Genomic DNA, 18630 nt, shown 5'->3' on the forward strand with positions numbered 1-18630 from the left:
ATGGTAGACGTAAGAGATATCTCTCTATTACAATTGGCAAAGTGGATTCATTGTAACTGAACACTACTTTGGCCAAACATAGAATCTAAATGATGGGAATTTCTCAGCAGTTCTTTACATTTCTCATATTCTTTGCATTGCAATACATAGAGACTGTGAAACTTTATGTATGTGATGGTAGACCTAAGAGATATCTCCATTATAATTTGCAAAGTGGATTCATTGTACTTGAACCCTACTATGGCCAAACATAGAATGGAAAGGATTGGAATTTCTCAGAAGTTGTGTACATTTCTCAAATTATTTACATTGTAATACATACAAACTGTGATGCTTTGTGTATGTGATGGAAGACCTAAGAGATGTCTCTGTCTTTCATTTGGCAAAGTGGATTCATATTACCTGATATGGCCAAACATAGAATTGAAAGCATGGGAATTTCTCAGCAGCTTTTTACAATTCTTGGATTCTTTCTGTTGAAATACATATGGACTGTGAAACTTTATGAATGGTAGACCTAAGAGATGTCTATTAGAATTTGCAAAGTGGATTGCTTTATTCGAGTCTGTTCTGAAATGGCAAACTTACCTTGAAAGAGGAAAATTTCCATACAAACCTTTAAAATCTGTAATATAATGCAGGAGAAGTAAAGAAAGGACGAGGATAAAAACATGTCATGCAAGATATCTAAGATTACTGTGCTCTTAGATGGAAGGAAACGAGTCATGTGTCAAACATTAACAATGTTATAGTTAGCACTTCTTACAATGGAAGTGATAGGCTGAGATTGAAGAGCAATACAAAGATGTCAACAAGCCAGTAATATATTCAGTGTAACTGGGAAAATTTTGAAAAACCTTGGCCTATATCTTTTGAAAAAGCTTTTCCTTTAATCTTTTTTCTTCAGTTTCTATGTATATGGGTTTCTTTGCCAGGAAAATCACATTCTAAGCAGAATCACCTCAATGTCTTTGAATTAATAGTTGCATTTGCATTGCAGAGAGAGAAGTAGATGTCTTTTGGAATGTTTATGGGGAAATGCACTGAATGCTGCCCTAATGATTTATCTAGTGTTATTCTAGTCTTTCAGGGCATTTTCACAGCCTATATATAATAGGCTCCATTGTCATGGAATACTACTATGGGCAAACTTAGAGTTGAAAGGATGGGAATTCCTCGGCAGTTGTTTGCATTTTTTGGATTCTTTGTATTGTAATACATAGAGATTGTGAAGTGGTATGTATTTGTTAGGTAGACCTAACAGATATCTCTCTGTTACAATTGGCAACATGGATTCATAGCAACTGAGTCCTACTTACCATGTCTAAACATAGAAAAATGGTAATTTCTTAGCAGTTCTTTACATTTCTCAGATTCTTTGCGTTGTAATACGTAGAGACTGTGAAGCTTTATGTATTTGATGATAGACCTAAGAGATGTCTATTACAATTGACAAAGTGGATTCATTTGCAATTGACCTGTGAGCTTCTTAAAACCACAGACTGTATTTTGCCTTTCTTTGCATTCTCAGTGTTTAGCACAATGCCTTCTTAATGAATTCTTGCTGACTAAGTCAGAAAATTCCATTTCTAATAATGACTTTTTCACTGATTTGATGGATCTAGACTCTAGGCAAATTATTGTATTATCTGTCTCTCAACTTCCCCATCTATAAAATAGATATGACTAGATAATTTCTAAGACCTCCTATCTAGCAATATTACCCATAACCAATTAGATAAGTTTGGTTAGAATGAAGAAAATATAAAGGGGAATACCATGAATCATGGAGGTACCTGAAGGCCAGTTTAAGTAGTTTGTATTTTATTTGATAGACAATTGGGATTTTTGAACGGGGAGGAAGATGAGGTAAAAAGATGAGACAAAGATGAGTCTGAAGTTTTGATCGTATGTTACTGGGAGGATAACAATACCCATCAACAGAAGCCGGGGATTTAGGAGAAATAGCAGATTTTAGGAGGAAAGATGAGTTTTGTTTTATACATGTTGAGTTGAAAGTGACAGAGGAAAATACTGGTGAAGATAGTAAGAAGGACACAGGAGCATGTTTCAATAAGGGGACAGGGTGTCATGTCAGCAAGTCAGGTTTAGAATAAGTATAGCTGGCATGGGCACTTCCTCAAATGTAAGTCTGGTTCCACACTCACCAATCAGTGGAGGATAGAGTAGAGATAGAGGCATTCAGACTCCTGAAGAGTCTGCCCAATATGAAGGATGTTCTGATAAACCTCGTCTTTAGCTGAAGGAAGGCTTGGGTCGAATTCTTTCGGGCAGGACCCACGTGTTGTGTTATTGGGGTCCCAGTACCCCTGAACCCCTAGCTGCATCATTTTGGTGGCCTGTATGGGAAAACTGCCAACCCCAAGTTCTTCTCCAGCCAAGACTAGGAGGTAGGTAAGCCTCCTCCCTGCCCCTTTCTTGCTCTGCATTTGGGGTCACTCTCCAAGCACCAAGGCTTGGCGGTGATTTTCTGGCAGACAGTTATGAGGCTATCTCAAACTTGGCCTGATGCTCTCAGGCTCTCACTGGGTCGGTTCAAGGCCATGGACCTGGGCACACCTTCCACAGAATAGAGGACAAGGATGGATGCCCTATCTGAAAGTGTATGAATTACCTTGGTGCTAGGGAATTGTGGAAAATTGCAGTTGCTTTTTGGTTCCCTGAAGTTTACTTACTCCCTTCCCTCTGTACCTCTGAATTCTCCTTCATGGAGGTTACAGGGAAAGTTAGAACAGCTAAAAATATCTTGGTGTATTCTGGAGGTTTTGTGATAACCTGGTCACTCCCTTCCCTTGAGTCAAGAAGGTATCTGTTAACCCCTCTCATAGAAGAGATTTTCACCCTTTACTCCTCACTTTTGATTTCACCCTCCCCCACCTGGGGAAAAGGAAGGAGTGGGGAGGAGCAGCAGTTACAGCATGGGACCTACTGGCAATGGCCTTGGGTTCTGGGGCAACCTTTGCCTGGAAGCATCACCCAGGTTCAGCACATCCTGCTCAAGGTAAAGAAGCTGGCCTCTGAACTTGGGTAAGCATGCTCTTTTAAATTTGTAATTTTAAGTGTTAAGATGAGATGTTGATTCTTTGTGCAAAGTAATTTGGAAGTGCATTTAACAAAACTGAAGTCACCTGATTGGTAATGGGTTTGTTTCAAGTTTCAAATTGGTGAACTTTCTGTACCAGTTATGTCAAGCAACTTTTCATAATTTGATTACTGCTAAAATAATTTACTATTGTTGGTTATTGTTTTAATGTGTAAACTAGCCAAAAACCTTGTTTGGGTTATGTATGGCTTGCTGAGAATTTGCAAGTGTATAGAAATCTCTAATAATTGGCTTTTTACATTAGGATAAATTTAAGTTTGAGATGTAAATCTTGGAAAAGTTTTTCCTAAGCTGTGATTCGTAAAACTTAATGTTTGAGGTAAAAGCTCATAGGATTTTATTTTGAGTTGTCTGATGGGTCATAATCCATTGATAATCAATAATCCACCATCTGAGAGAAATGCCACAAGCTACTCAGACAAGGTGATACTGGTGGGAAGTCAGCATCGGGAAAAGCTGAGAAGACAATTTTAGTCTCAGTCTAAGATGGGATCCTCCTGGTTCAGTTTCCCCATTATGTTCCTTTGAAAGGGAATGTTAACCACCTGGCTATTCCTGAGTCTGGCTATGAGGTGGATTTGATACTGCATGGTTGGAAAACTGAATTATCTGAACCCAAACAGAGCTAAGGATGTTTTATCCTCTCATATTTAGGCCCTAAATCTGGGCCCTGCAGTTTTTTCTGTCAGATTTATGTCTTCCAGACTATGGGCCATTCACCTACAGTAGGTAGCAAACAATGAGTACCAGCCAATGACCCCCATCACTCCCTGGATGAAGCCAGTGCTTGGTTCCAGTCAATCTCCTCTTTGGGGCCCCTTCGAAGCAGGGACAGCTCCAAGCCCCTTGCCAGCAGGAAGCAGTTTCAGAAGCCTTGGCTTTGCCTCTTACTCCAAAAGAATTTGGGTTCCTATTTGTTTGAAGGGGGAATGATGGGATTGGGATCTGGGCCCCAGAAAGGAAAAACCCTGGACTTTCCCACATGGCCAAATCTCTGGCATTCACCTGAGGCTATAATCCCATCAACTGGCCTTTCATTGTGGCTACACCCAATGTCCCCTCCATTGTCTTGCTTCCTTATGGCCCCAGGCCACTTCCCACCCTATCTAGGCTCCATTTCCCTGGAGTTCTATTACCTCATAGACTACTTGGCTACTGCTAGATCCCTCCCATAGTCTTTCTGTATATAAGGTCCATCTTGTCTCCATTGAGATGCTCAGATACTTATAATGTAGCCATGGCTGGGATTCTTATAATCTAGCCACTGGTCAGATTCTTATAATCTAGTCAATAACTTACTCATGTTCAGACTCCTTAAGAGTCTGCCCAATATGACGGATGTTCTAATAAACCTTGTCTTTGGCTAAAAAAAAAAAAAAGGAGAAGACAAAAGCTACTAGAACAGAAATCTAACAGGAGATTGAGGAGTCATAGGCTGATCTTAGAGTAAGTGTGGGCTGGAATGGCTGTTTGGTAGTTAAGGTAAAGACATTGCCAGTATGAAGATGGTCATGGGAGAAAGGACCAAAAAGAGTTCATGAATTCATGAATTGACTCAGGTTTGGCTTGAGTGCTTTTTTTTTCAAATGGAGGTTCAGTGTCCCTCACCAATCAGAGAAACTACAGAAGTAGTGGCAACGTAAAAAAAAAAGCTACTGTAATGGGAGAATGCAGAGTTGTGAGGTGAATCAGGTTTAGAGTAAGCATGACTGGCATGGTACTTCCTCAAATGGAGGTTAAGGGACAAACTTGCCATTCAGAGGAGAGACTATAGAGGGGGAGGTTTTTGCAAACATGAAAATGTCTACGGTGGCAAGGTCTAAGAAGGAGATTGGGGAGTCATGGGTTGAACAAGGTTTGGAAAACAATCTTAGCTTTCTCTCTTAAATTTACTTCTATGAATCACAAATAAGCATTATAAAAATATGTTAATATTCATTTATTTCTTAAATGATATTTTCATTTCTTTATTATCTGTACATGATAACTGTACTTCACTATGGAAATTCTTATTGAAAATACAATTAAATTGTCTTCAATTAAAAGAAGAAAGTCATATAAAGGTTCATAATTTTAGATATTACATTAAAATCTTGGATCTCTGGACTACTTGAAAATTGAGGTATTTTGGTTATGTATTCATGGAAATACTAATAAAATTGCTACAAAGTGGAAGCAGAACCAGGAAAACAAGATACACAGAGTCTGCAACAATGTACATAGAAAGAACAACAACAGAATGAGGTTCAATTACACTGACCATGACTGGCCCAATAGGAGAGAACACAACTTCTTTGCAGAGATCGGAGATGATGGCTCTGGAATGCTGCATATATTGTCATATTCAGTTGACTTGTTAACTAGTTTTGCTGAACTTCTTTTCCTCCATAATTGTTGGGAAATTAATGTGATGCAAAACCAAAATATATTTATTAAAATTTTTAGGAAAAAAAAACAAAAAGAAATAATAACAGCTAAAATATACATATTTTTAACATTTGCAACGTATATTATTTCATTCATAACAAACCCAAGAAACAAGCATAATTGCTCCCATTTTACATTTGAGAAAACTAAGGCTCAGAGATTAAATGACAGTGTCAAAAGGAGGATTCAAACCTTTTTTGCTGAGTGTAGGACTCTATCCACTAAATTATATTACTTCAGTATAAAAAAAGAATGAAAAATATCATTCCAAAGTAAACTTAGAATGTTTGCAAAAACTTTAGATTATTTGATTGAGAAAATGGGTTTTTAACCATCCATACCTAGAGCTATGAAAGGACAATATTGGACATGCACAAAAGTATTATCCTAGAATTTATAAAGAAGATATTTTAGGATGAAAATGAACTTTTCAAACTATAAGATAAGTCCCCATATACAACCTTCTCCAGGGAAGTTATTTTTTTCTTTTCTCAATTAAAATTAAGGATAAAGACAATATTTTTAAAATAATTAAGCAACTAAAAGGATCAAGAGAAAGAGAAGTAGCCATAAAAGGAGCTAGAGGAGGAATAGTTAGAAATACAGGAAGAGAAACAGAAGAGTGCCACAGACACATAGAGATGCATGACTATTTATGACATACAGTAGTGGTCAACAGTGTCAAATCCTGCACAGAAGTCAAGCTATCACTCAAAAGTCTACATGCTAAACATTACCATTATAACAAGCTATACTAAGTTAATTATAATCAGCTAAACAATGACCAGAAATTTGATGTCCTAAGATTTAGAGCTAGAATGGATGTTAGAGCTAACTTAGTCCCACCACCTCATTTTACAGATGAGGAAATTAAGGCCATAAAAGTGACTTTACTTGCTCAAGATTCCAAGCCACTGATATCCCTTTGCATATCATGCTGCCTCTGAAGAAAGACTTTATAACAACCAGAAGAGTAATTCAGGATAAGAGTTAAGAATCAACTTTCCAAAGGGAGGCAGTGTGATACAGTGGGAATTTCATTTGTAGTCAGAAGAGCAGGTTGTCAGTAGCAGGTTGACCTGCTACTATCAGTATGATCTTGGATATGTCATTTGCTTTTCTGTCTTAGGTTTCCTCACCTGTAAAAAGAGATTGCACTCATTGACAGCTAAGTCCCTTTCAGTTCTTATTTTATATGATCCTATCATCTATGACAGCATGTACAAAGAATATCTTTGAAGGAAGGGCTGAGTGAGAATGTGCCAGGGAGTTATACTCTTTGAATGCCAAAGTCAAGAATTTTTGATTGGGCAAGGAAAAGGACTGTTTCACTCTCACCGTAGCAAACCATGATAGGTCAAATGATTAGAGAAGGGTCAATGGAACAGCAAGGCTGTCAATCTGGAGGGTTGCTTCCAGATTATAAAAATATCTATAGCTTTGTTGACTGGAGATTTTGACTACAATGGACATAATCTCTATTGGGGTTAAATGACAATATAATCTAGGAGAAGTTTGGACAGAATACTGGGAGATATGTTGGAGTAACTAATAACATTTTTATAACTATTATTCTTTTAAAATCTATTATTGTGTACATTGTGCCCCAAACTTCTTAAGTTTTCCTATGAGAGAAGGTTGATATGCTTGCCTTTATATGCTGCCCGACAGCCAATTTAGATAGGATAAAAGGGTATATAATCAAGAAAGTGGTGGCAGCAAAAAACAAAAGTAACAAACAACAAACACAACAGTAAAGGTCACAGATAAGCCAAGTCTTAGGGAGAGAGGGCACAAAAAAAAGAGGATAAGATAATTCTTCCTGAGTTTTTCTATGAAGGCAGTCACACATAAGACAGGCAGAACAGCACAAAGCTTTTGCATATACCAAGTAGGTCCTCAATAAACATTATTGATGATGAAGAGCCATGAATCAAATGACCATTATGTTTAGTCTGAGGAGAGAATAGGACTTTTTCAGTTGATAGCAGATACTTCCAAAACTCTTTGAATTAAAACATCTTAAAGGATTCTTTTTCCAAGGCTATAGAAGATAATTAAACCCTGGAATCCCATATAGAGTATACCACCTAAGGTTTATTATTGTGAAGGAGATAAGGTAAAACTATAATAACACACAGTGCTTTTACACATGGTAAATACTCTAAAATTATTATTAAATGAATGGGTGATGAAATAAAAATCTGTACATGAACTAAAATTAAAATGCAACTGGTCAGTTGAAGTGGAAAGAAGAGCTCAATTTAGGCCTAGGTTTTATGTTTCTATTCTCTCCTCCATTCCACTTAGTAACTTCCTATTCTATTTTTGTTTCTATATTTCCAAAGTCTGTTGGCATATGGTAGGCATTCAACTATGTTAAATTGAACTGAGTTGTCTCAGCGACCAGTACCTAGAGCAGGGGTAGGGAACCTGTGGTTTAGAGGCCAGATGTGGCCTTCTAGGTCCCTGAGTGCAGCCTTTTGACTCATTCCAAGTTTTATAGAACAAATCATTTTATTAAAGGAGATTTGTTCTGTGAAGTTTGGATTGAGTCAAAGTGCCACACTTGAGGACCTAGAGGGTCACAGGTGGCCTTGAGGCCACAGAATCCCCACCCCTGGCCTAGAATTTTAATTATTAGTGATATCTAATACTACCATCTAGTGGCGGTTATGTCAAATTACAAACACAAAGTCCCTAGGGTCCTATAGGGGTGCTTGCTTGGCAGATTTAACACATTATATTAACAGTATACATCACAGAAGCTTTGGAAATTAGGTTATTATGTTGTCAGCATATCAAAGGCTTTGATTTCACTGTGCTGAAATTCTCTGTGATGAACATATTTATAACTAGGAGTTCCAGATTTGACCATGGTCATAAAACTACTAAATGTCAAAACTGGGATTTGAACCCCAGCCTTCTATCTTCAGGTCCAGCAAACTGTGGACTGTATGACACTGACTCTCATCTTAAATATCATTAAAAAATTAACAGGAATAATAATTAGCATGACTAATATAATTAAAAAGACCAGAATATAAGGAAAACTAATAAATTTGAGATCTGTTAGAAATAACTCACAGTTGATTTGTCTTTGTCTCAATAAGTTTCTGACTGGAGAAATCATTAGAAAGTGAGAAAATCTTAGTGTCACATCCTCCCCAGACTATATATTTTTTCTGATGTATGTGGATTCATTTAATTATGTGATTCATATAAATTAAGTTAAATATATGATTCATAAATTAAGATGGATTCATTTAAACATATAAGCGGAATGCTGACATTTCCTACATTTAATGTCTTCAAAGGAGAAGGTCCTTCAAATTTGAACAAAAAAGGGAAGAAAAAAGACATTCTTAGAAAATATAACATACATAACTTAAATCTAAGAAAAATAGTTGAAGTTGTCTAAGAATGAAACCCACAGGTAAAGTAACTCAAGCCAATACTAATAATTCAGAGGAAAGAAAAAACTAAAACATGAACATCAAACTAAATATGAAGTAGTTCTTTAACAAGCTTCCAACGTAGCATGTTTAATTAGTGGCTTATATTATATGGGTAAAACCTTAAAGCTTAGAACCTGTATTTGTTGACATTCTTTATCATTTTAAGGTAAGCTCCATTTATTCTTATGCTCTCTAGTCTTTTTTTTCTTCAAATAAACCAGTATCTGTTAAGAATGTACATATTTTCCCCCAATAAAAATCAACATGTCAAACCAGATGCATGATTATCTTTTATAAAACATTGCTGAATGTCTTAAATTACAGGTTTAATGAAAGATTTGAATTTATAACCAACCTAAAATATTTTTGAAAATTAAAAATATATTCTCATCTCATTTGTCTGTTGTATTATAAATACATTTCCTCTTGGCAACTTTATATTAACAATAAACATTTCAAATAACTAAAAATACAATCATTTTGATAATGCACTAAGTGTTAAATTGAAGGCTCAATTTCATTGCACATAAAATTTAAATTCTGCTAAGGTTATTTTATAAGAAATCATGAAGAAGAAATAATTTGCATGAAAAGGGACTTAGAAATAGGCAGAACACTTTTTTTTTTTTAGGTGAGGCAATTGGGGTTAAGTGACTTGCCCAGAGTCACACAGCTAGTAAGTGTTATGTGTCTGAGGCTGGATTTCAACTCAGGTCCTCCTGACTCCAGGGCCAGTGCTCTAAACACTGCACCACCAGAACACTCAGAATACACCGATAAACATGCAGCAGGCCTGAGTGGAAAGATCATTGGGAATTCAAGTCATGAGAATTAGATTTTGGTTCTAGCTCTGCCACTATTAGAATAGTTACCCAGAACAAATCAATTAAAATCAGTTAATTTCTTAGTCTCAGTTTTTCATCTGTAAAATAATTAGACTGGATTACATCAGGAATCAATAACCTTTTAAGAGAAAGGAGTTATTTTTGTTATTATTTAGAAAATAGCTTTTTAAAAATAATTGATTTCAGAGATTTTATGTCAAATTATTATTGGTGTAAGTTTACAGTTTACACATTTTTAAATGGAAGATGGGCACTGGACCACTCCTAAAACCTCTTCTTGTTAGAGTATTTGTACAAATTTCCTAAAGAAGCTGTCAAAGGCAGAGAGAATTTGGCTCTGAGAGGATGAGGTATAAAGACAAGAGGAATCTCATAGATAGTAGGCAAAAAATAAGTTCTACCCAACCCATTCCTATGCTGAATGAGAGCCTAAATAAGGAGAGTAACTCCAAATAGGGTGATCTTTCCTTTTAGGATACTATGCTACCACCCTCCCTCTCCCCCAAGGGCTATAAAATGTGAATGGTCTGAGAGTTTTGAGTCATCAATCCACTGTTCCTAACAGCTTTTGGCTGTTAATAAGATGAGTCAAAACACTAAAAGCTGCATAGAAGTAAATATCAACGGTGGCCCTGGCAACCCCTGGATCAGATCACTAAAGCTTCCTTTAGCTCTAAAATTCTATGGTTATAAAACTTATGCAATAGTAATCAAATCAATGCTTGAGAAGCTGTTTGATGAATTAACCAGTAGTGCTAAATAGGAGCTGAATTTTTTTATTCTTTGTACTTTGCTTTATCTGGCTGGGAAGAATTCTTCACTTCCCTTAATTTTTGACCTTCCTGAGATAAGCCATTACTATCTCAGGTTTCATTTGTATAAGTAAGCAGATATAAAGCAGGAAATGGCTGGCTCTGGTTTCCTTTAAAAAACTTAACCTAACACAATAAGAAATAGCTTTTCAAAAGAAATTCTTTAGTTCGCTGTCTTTGAGAAATGGGCAATTGCTAGTAACAGCCTGGTAGTTTTAGAGCCAGAGATAACTGATACTTAGCATCATCAAAAATAAATAGCTAGATTAGTAAACATCATTTACTAGTAATTAAGCTAAAAAAACCACTACACTTTCTTAGCATCTCCTTGGATTAGGATGTATCCTATTAGATCATAACTTTGATCATTAAAAAAGCTTCGCTTTCCCAGATTATGCACACAGACTTTTTCATCCCCCAAATCTTAGCATGTCTAAAAATTTAGAACATAAAGATGCAATTGAAATGTGAATGTTGATGCTTTACAAGAAAAAAAAAACAAATTGTTAAAAGTGTGTACTATTCATGCTTAAAAACTAATCATAAACTTTAGTGATCAATAAGTTACTAAAAGGTCTACTTCATATTTCTGTGTCAGAGGGTCATGGGCTAAGGAGATAGCAATGTTCCACCAATGCACAGCCATAACTTTTTTACTCATTTCCCAACATGTTGTACCTTTCTTCTCATAAAAAAAATGTACTGGAAGACAAACATTTACTAGATTCCCTGGATAGTGACAGCTATTAATTCCTATGCATTTGATGAGGATACTCTGATCTTATACAATTGGGGTCAATGACATACCATTAAAATGGTGGTGTATAATGAGAACTTAAAAGAAAACATCCCCTTAGCTTATTTCTATTAGCCAATGTAAAATTTTGAGTTGTCATTTGCTATGAGTATTTTTTGTGACAAACTATTTCCTTGGATAATAATGCCTTTTATTCATTGAATTTTTAAAAAGTGATATTGTAAAATCAAACTTTTATAGTTAAATTATGATTATAGGCTTATTTGTAATAAATAAAATTGCATGCAATATTCCCATGGTTGGAAAAAAGCACCCTGAGTACCTTTTTAAAAAAATCTAACCTTGAGAAGTAATTTTAATACTTTTCAGGCCAGTGATACAATAAATAAATTTAGTTTTACTTATACTTTCATTTTTTTAGAAAACTAGTATTTGTATTTATTTTTTAAAAAAGCAACATTTTCACAGTAGTCATAAGGTCAAAGAAAAAACTACTCCCAAAATACTTGTATATAAGAAACAATCAGAAAAGCTAACATATTTAATTTAATTTAATTAATTAAATTAAATTAATAATTAAATTAATCCTGAATGTATTTAAATTAAATACATCCTGAATGTATATATGATATGCTGAGTACAGAAAGAAATTGTGACCTCAAAAGTCCTCTCCCAAAAGTCAGTCAATATTTACTAAAATATAAGACTACAAAATTTTATAATTTCACATAAGAGAATGTTATAAAGAATACAATTCTGATAACTTTAAAATGTAGTCTAGCAATTTTGCCATAGTATTAAATGAATTGACAACTGACTACCGAGAATCTATTACAAGTTGCCTACATACAAAATTTTACTTGGTGATTCATGTGTAGGATATTCTTTGAACTCTATTTACACATTGACTGAGAAATAAACTTGGACAACTTTTTTTCTATACTTTTAGTTCTCAAAATGCATCAAAGCAGTGAGCCAATTACTTGTTAATAAACCTAGTACTAAAAAAAAAAAGTTGAAACCATATACAAGATTTGGCAAAAAGGGATGTGTCTAACTTCATGTTATATTGTGTTATGTTAGGTCTTGATGTTAGTATTTATGTTTTAGGAGATAGTAACCTGCAAAAATCTAAATCTATATAACAAATTCTAATACCATTGAATTACACCATCCAGAACTCAAGGGCTGCAGATTCCAAAATATAAATGATATATTTTGACATAATCTTAGAAAAAGCAGGTATTATGCATTTGATTTAAGGAGATGGAATGTTAAAAGTTTTGAGGAAATAAAACTTGTTTTCAAAGGGAATAACTGAAAAACTTCTTAAAAGTTCTGACTCTCAAGGGATGCAATAAATTATATGAAAGAAAAAACATAATAAAAGCACACTACATATTCAGTTTACCCCTGCAGCATTTAAATAAAGGTGGTCTAAATGATAACTTTTTAACAATTATGACAATGAACACTATAATATTCTTTTTATAAAAAAGAAGGCAAGTGTGTATATTTAGTGCTCTGGATTCTGGAACCACTTGCATATGAGTACCACTAACATACACCCATTATCCTGCTGATACTCCCATTGTTTCTTTGAAACCCTGGATATTTTTATTTCCAACAATGTGGTCCAATGATTTCTTGGAATCCGTTCTGTATAACTGTATAATGGCCTCCTATCATTGAGCCACTACGTTACACTATTCCATAAAGACCATAGAGCACTCTCTCTCCACTGATTACATTCTTGCAGGTAACAGAATAAAAAGGTGCTAAATCTAGCACAAACAGGAAATTCACATATCTGTTTACTTTTTGTAGACTCAAACCAGCCTGATGGAATCTTTAAAGATGGAGAATAAGAATGGCTGGAACAGCAGAAATAAGCAACTGTTTCCTTGCATTGGTATATACACCTTCTAGTTTCTTTTCTGTAGAATTGGTTTTCTTTTGGTACATCTGTTTCTTTTAGGTACAATTCTCACATAAAAGCTCGTTATTTCCCATTAGTAATTCTACAGACGTAAACTGGTAGAGGCAGGACTGAACTGAACATTCTTTGGAAGAAGTTGTATAGCTCGGAGAAAGGGCTGGAAAGCAATCTGGAGGCTGTGAGATAATGCATACTTCTCCACTGAACATAATGAATTGCTTGAAAAAACTTAATGGCTGATGTTCACTGTTAAGCTGTGTACCTCTAGTTACAGTGTCTCTTAAGTTGAGTTCAGCAATGCCTTCAGTGATTATTTCCTTACCACTCTCATTGGCAATTGCAAATGGAAATTCAGAGATTATTGATGAATGGGTAGAAAAACTTTCCAAAAAAGATATACTACTGGATCTAACATGCATGTCAGCATCAACACTGCTTGCAAAACAGCTGACTTCTTTCTCACTTCCATTAGTCCGATTTGCATATGCTGTAGTCTCAGAAACCCTACTTGTGTCTCCTATGGACAAAACTGAATAATCCCTATTTATTTCAATGTTTCCATTTTTCTGATGCATGATAACAGGAATTATCTCTTCTTCCCCAGATGATGATTTTCTTACAAGTCTTCTTTCATAATTTAGCTAATTCTTAGCTTTAGTTAAAAAATGTTTCATAGTACTTTTTAGATGATTATTCATTGTAGTAGCAGTATTACAGTTGTACTGATCTAGGTCTGCCTCTTGTAAATTCTTACATTTATTCATTCTTTCCAATGAAACAGATTTTGACACCCTTTCTTCTTTTATAGGAAGTGAAAGATCAGTGAAAGGAGAATTAGGCATTCTGTTTCTTTTTTTTTTTCCAGAAACAGCCCTTGACAGATCTTTCACCCGCATCTCTTATTTATAGAGCTGGCTGAGCCCTTTGCAGTTCGGAGCCCTTCATGCCCCTTTCTAGCGTTTTTAGTAGGAAAGGATGCCATATTATGTCAAAGGCTTTTTCTGCATCTATTGCGATAATCATATGATTTCTGTTGGTTTTGTTATTGATATGGTCAAATATGCTGATAGTTTTCCTAATATTCCTGGTATAAATTCTACCTGGTCATAGTGTATGATACTTGTGATATATTGCTATAATCTCTTTGCTAAGATTTTATTTAAACATTTTCATTAATATTCATTAGGGAAATTGGCCTATAATTTTCTTTCTCTGTTTTGACTCTTCGTGGTTTCGGTATCAGCACCATACTTGTGTCATAAAAGGAATTTGGTAGGACTCTTTCTTTGCCTATTTTTCCAAATAGTTTATATAGTATTGTAATTAGTTGTTCTTTAAATGTTTGGTAGAATTTGTTTATGAATTCATTTGGTCATGGGGATTTTTTTATTAAGAAGTTCATTGATGGCTTGTTCAATTTTTCTTTCTAAAATGGTTTTATTTAAGTATTTTATTTCCTCTTCTGTTAATCTGGGTAATTTATATTTTTGTAGCTATTCATCCCTTTCATTTAGATTGTCTAATTTATTGGCATATAATTGGGCAAAATAACTCCTAAAAATTGTCTTAGTTTCCTCTTCATGGGTGGTCAGTTCACCCCTTTCATTTTTGGTACTAGTAATTTGATTTTCTTCTTTCCTTTTTTAAATCAAATTAATTAATCTATTTTATTTTTTCCCATAAAACCAGTTTCTAGTTTTATTTACTAGTTCAATGGTTTTCTTACTTTCAATTTTATAAATTTCTTCTTTGATTTTCAGCATTTCCAATTTGGTGTTTAATTGGGGATTTTTAATTTGTTCTTTTTCTAGGTTTTTTTTTTTAAAGAAATGTATTTATCTGCTTTTTCTGATGTAAGCAAGTGTGTGTGTGTGTGTGTGTGTGTGTGTGTGTGTGTGTGTATGTGTGTGTGTTCCCCTAAGTACTGCTTTGGCCATAAATTTTAGTATGTTGTCTCATTGTTATTTTCTTTAATGAATTTATCATGTGTTTTCTATGATTTGTTCTTTGATCCACTTTTTTTGAGGGATTAGATTATTTAATTTCCAATTAATTTTTATCTCTCTTTCCATTGTCCACTATTGAATGTAATGTTTATTGTATTATGATCTGAAAAGGATGCATTTACAATTTCTGCTTTTCTGCATTTTGCTGTGAGGTTTTTATGTCCTAATACATGGTCAATTTTTGTGTAGGTGTCATGTACTGCTGCAAAAAAGGTATATTCCTTTCTGTTCCCATTCAATTTTTTCCATAGATCTAGCATATCTAACTTTTCCAGAATTTTATTCACCTCCTTAACTTCTTGTTTATTTTTTGGTTAGAATGATCTCACTCTGAGAGGGGAAAGTTGAGGTCCCCTACTAGTACAGTTTTATTATCTATTTCTTCTTGTAACTCATTCAGCTTCTTTAAAAATTTAGATGCCATACCACTTGGTGCATATATGTTTAGTATTGTTATGATTTCATTGTCTATGGTACCTTTCAGCAAGATGTAGTTTCCTTCTTTATCTCTTTTAATTAGGTCATACTAGATTCTGTTCCAGCCTCTTACCTTTACCCTCTGTGTATCTCTCTGCTTCAAATGTGTTTCTAGTTAATAACATATTGTAGGATTCTGGTTTTGAATCCATTCTGCTCTTTGCTTCTATTTTATGGGTGAGTTCATCCATTCATATTTATATTTTATTTTACTTATAACATTTATAACTGTGAACTCCCTCCACACTATTTTCCACTTATTTATCCTCCTCTCTCTCTCTTGTCCCTCATCCTTTCCTTTCTCACAAGTGTTTTACTTCTGATCATTGCCTTCCCCAATATACCTTCCCTTTCATCAGTCCCTCCTCACCCTTCTATTATTCCCATCTCTTTTTATGTCCTTATAGGGAAAGATAGATTTCTATATCCAACTGATTGTGTATGTTATTCCCTCTTTGAGCCAATTTTGATGAGAGTAAGGTTTAACCTTTGCCTGCCACTCCCCCCTTCTTCCTCTCCATTGTAATGGCTCTTTTATGCTTCATTTATGTGGGATAATTTACCCCATTCAATCACACACACACACACACACACACACACACACACACACACACCCGCTCCTAGATCAATTCTGAGATGGTTTTCTAGTTGTTTGGAGGGGAATTTGGGAGGGCTTCAAAAAGTTCCTTCCTCACTCCACCATCTTGGCACTGGAAGTCTAGAAGATGAAACAGAGATAACAACAGAGATAACTGCTCACCATCAACATTAAGCAAGGTATAAATCAGGTCAGTATTCACCACTACTTGCACAGAGTCAATGGTATCAAAAATAACAAAAATAATTTTAAAAATAACAATTAAATTTTGGTCTTAAACTTAGTTCATTAAGACATAGCCAGTTATTACTCAATTAGTATGATTGCATTGGTGGAGAGAATTTCTAGATAAGGAAACTTCCTCTACCAAGGCCAGTTGGCACCTTCTTGGCAGCTTACAAATTTATCTATGAACCAATAAGTATTCCTTAAGTGCTTCCTATATGCTAGGTTCTATGGTAATTCAAAAGAAATATAAGATCATAGAATCAAACAGAGTGAGATGAGAGGAACGTGAGAAGTAATCTAGTTAAATGATTTAATCTTAAAACTGAGAAAGCTGCATTTCAGAGAGGTAAAATAATTTGCTCAATGTGCCACAGCTGAAAAGTGGCAGAGCCAGGATGGATCCCAGGCTCTTACTCCAAGACTAGCATCACCCTGGTACTTGTCTTCAAAAAAATCTGTGGAAACAAGACATTTGTATTTTCATAGAAAACTCATTTAACCTTTACCTTAACATTTCTGTCTTCAAAAATAGCTAGTCTGCCATTTGCAATTCCCACCAGAAGAAAATTCTTTATTTGCTAAAATGCAAAAAAAAAGGGAAGGAAAGGCCATTATCAAGGAAAAATTAATTCAACCCCAAAGCTGGAAGTGGAGCCCATACTTTGAAAGTTGCTCAAACCTTAATCACACAAGTTTCTGACATGTCAATTCAAAATAAGATTGGGTACTCTACAATATGATATAATGGGCAGAGGGATGAGATTTGTACTCCCCTTTAATCCTTGCCCCAGACAAAAAAAATTATAATTCTCTACCTTTACTTTAACCTGTCACTTATGCCTTAAACATTGTTCATTCCTCTGGCTTAAGACAGCTAAAAAGCTAGAATGTAAATACTTCTTAGAGAGGTAAGCTATTATCACAACAGTTGATACAGCATCATGGTAACTGGTATAGCATAAGAGCATATGCCCACTTGGGGTGCCAAAAAAAAGAAAAAAGGGAATGCAAGGTTTTCAGGATGCCAAAGACAAACTTTCATAATTCACAATTCTACTGAGAGTCCATCATGCTTACAGTACATCTAGTAAAGTAGATCAGTCATCTATTTTGTTTGGTATAAGAAAACCAATTACAAAAAGTATCAAATATGTCTTGTTTCCTTGAAAACTGTGCATATAATAGACAGTTGACATATATTGACATATAATAGTTTAAAATTGTTTCCCCCCACTATGTTCAAACCTATCAAGATAAACAACAGAGTCAGTTATTTTTTGAAGCTTGTGGCTCCTTTTATCATCTTCTGTCTTGACTGCCAGTAGGGTGACAGACTGTGTTCCTGCCACAATCCAGCTTTCCTTTCCAACCAGAAGATACCAAGTGCAAGGCATTCTCTGTCACATCTTGCCAATGGAATGCAATAAACTTTTAAAATAGAGTTTTCAGTGCCAGTTTAAATAAGGAAAACTTGAATATCATGTAAAATCTAACAGTTTTTATCCCTATCTAAAGATAAAATTAAATAACTACAAAATGCATTCAGTATCTTACAAAACAAACACCAATAAAACAGGTTCTGCAGGTAATTTAATGAAAGTTGTGGTACTAGAGTTATGCAAGCTTGATCTTAAAAGAAAAGTCAGGTACAATATTTGTTAGACTAGAATGACCATAAAAATATATTTTCTTGTCTCCTAGCTATAGACTTTCTAATTATTAACTAATACAATTTTATTATGTACATATAGTGCTTTTTAAACTACAAATGTAACATATCAGAGCCCAAGAAAATAATTTTTATTTATAAAAATTATTTGATAAAATTAGTTTTCCTGTATTCATCTATTTCTTGCGAAGTAATTTGTCAAGCTGGTATATTAGTTAGCCAATGTTTTCAAAAGAAAATAATATTTTTTAAAAATCTAACTTTGAAAATTTTTTACCACATTAGTAACA

General features: G+C 34.6%; 1 pseudogene; it reads right to left on the reverse strand.

The window, feature by feature from the left end:
- Positions 1–12834: 12834 nt before the first annotated feature.
- LOC114027512 lies at positions 12835–14204 on the reverse strand (annotated as a pseudogene).
- Positions 14205–18630: the final 4426 nt, after the last annotated feature.

The sequence above is a fragment of the Vombatus ursinus genome, unplaced genomic scaffold (genome assembly GCF_900497805.2).
Source record: "Vombatus ursinus unplaced genomic scaffold, bare-nosed wombat genome assembly UNPS02004746.1, whole genome shotgun sequence".
NCBI lineage: Eukaryota > Metazoa > Chordata > Mammalia > Diprotodontia > Vombatidae > Vombatus > Vombatus ursinus.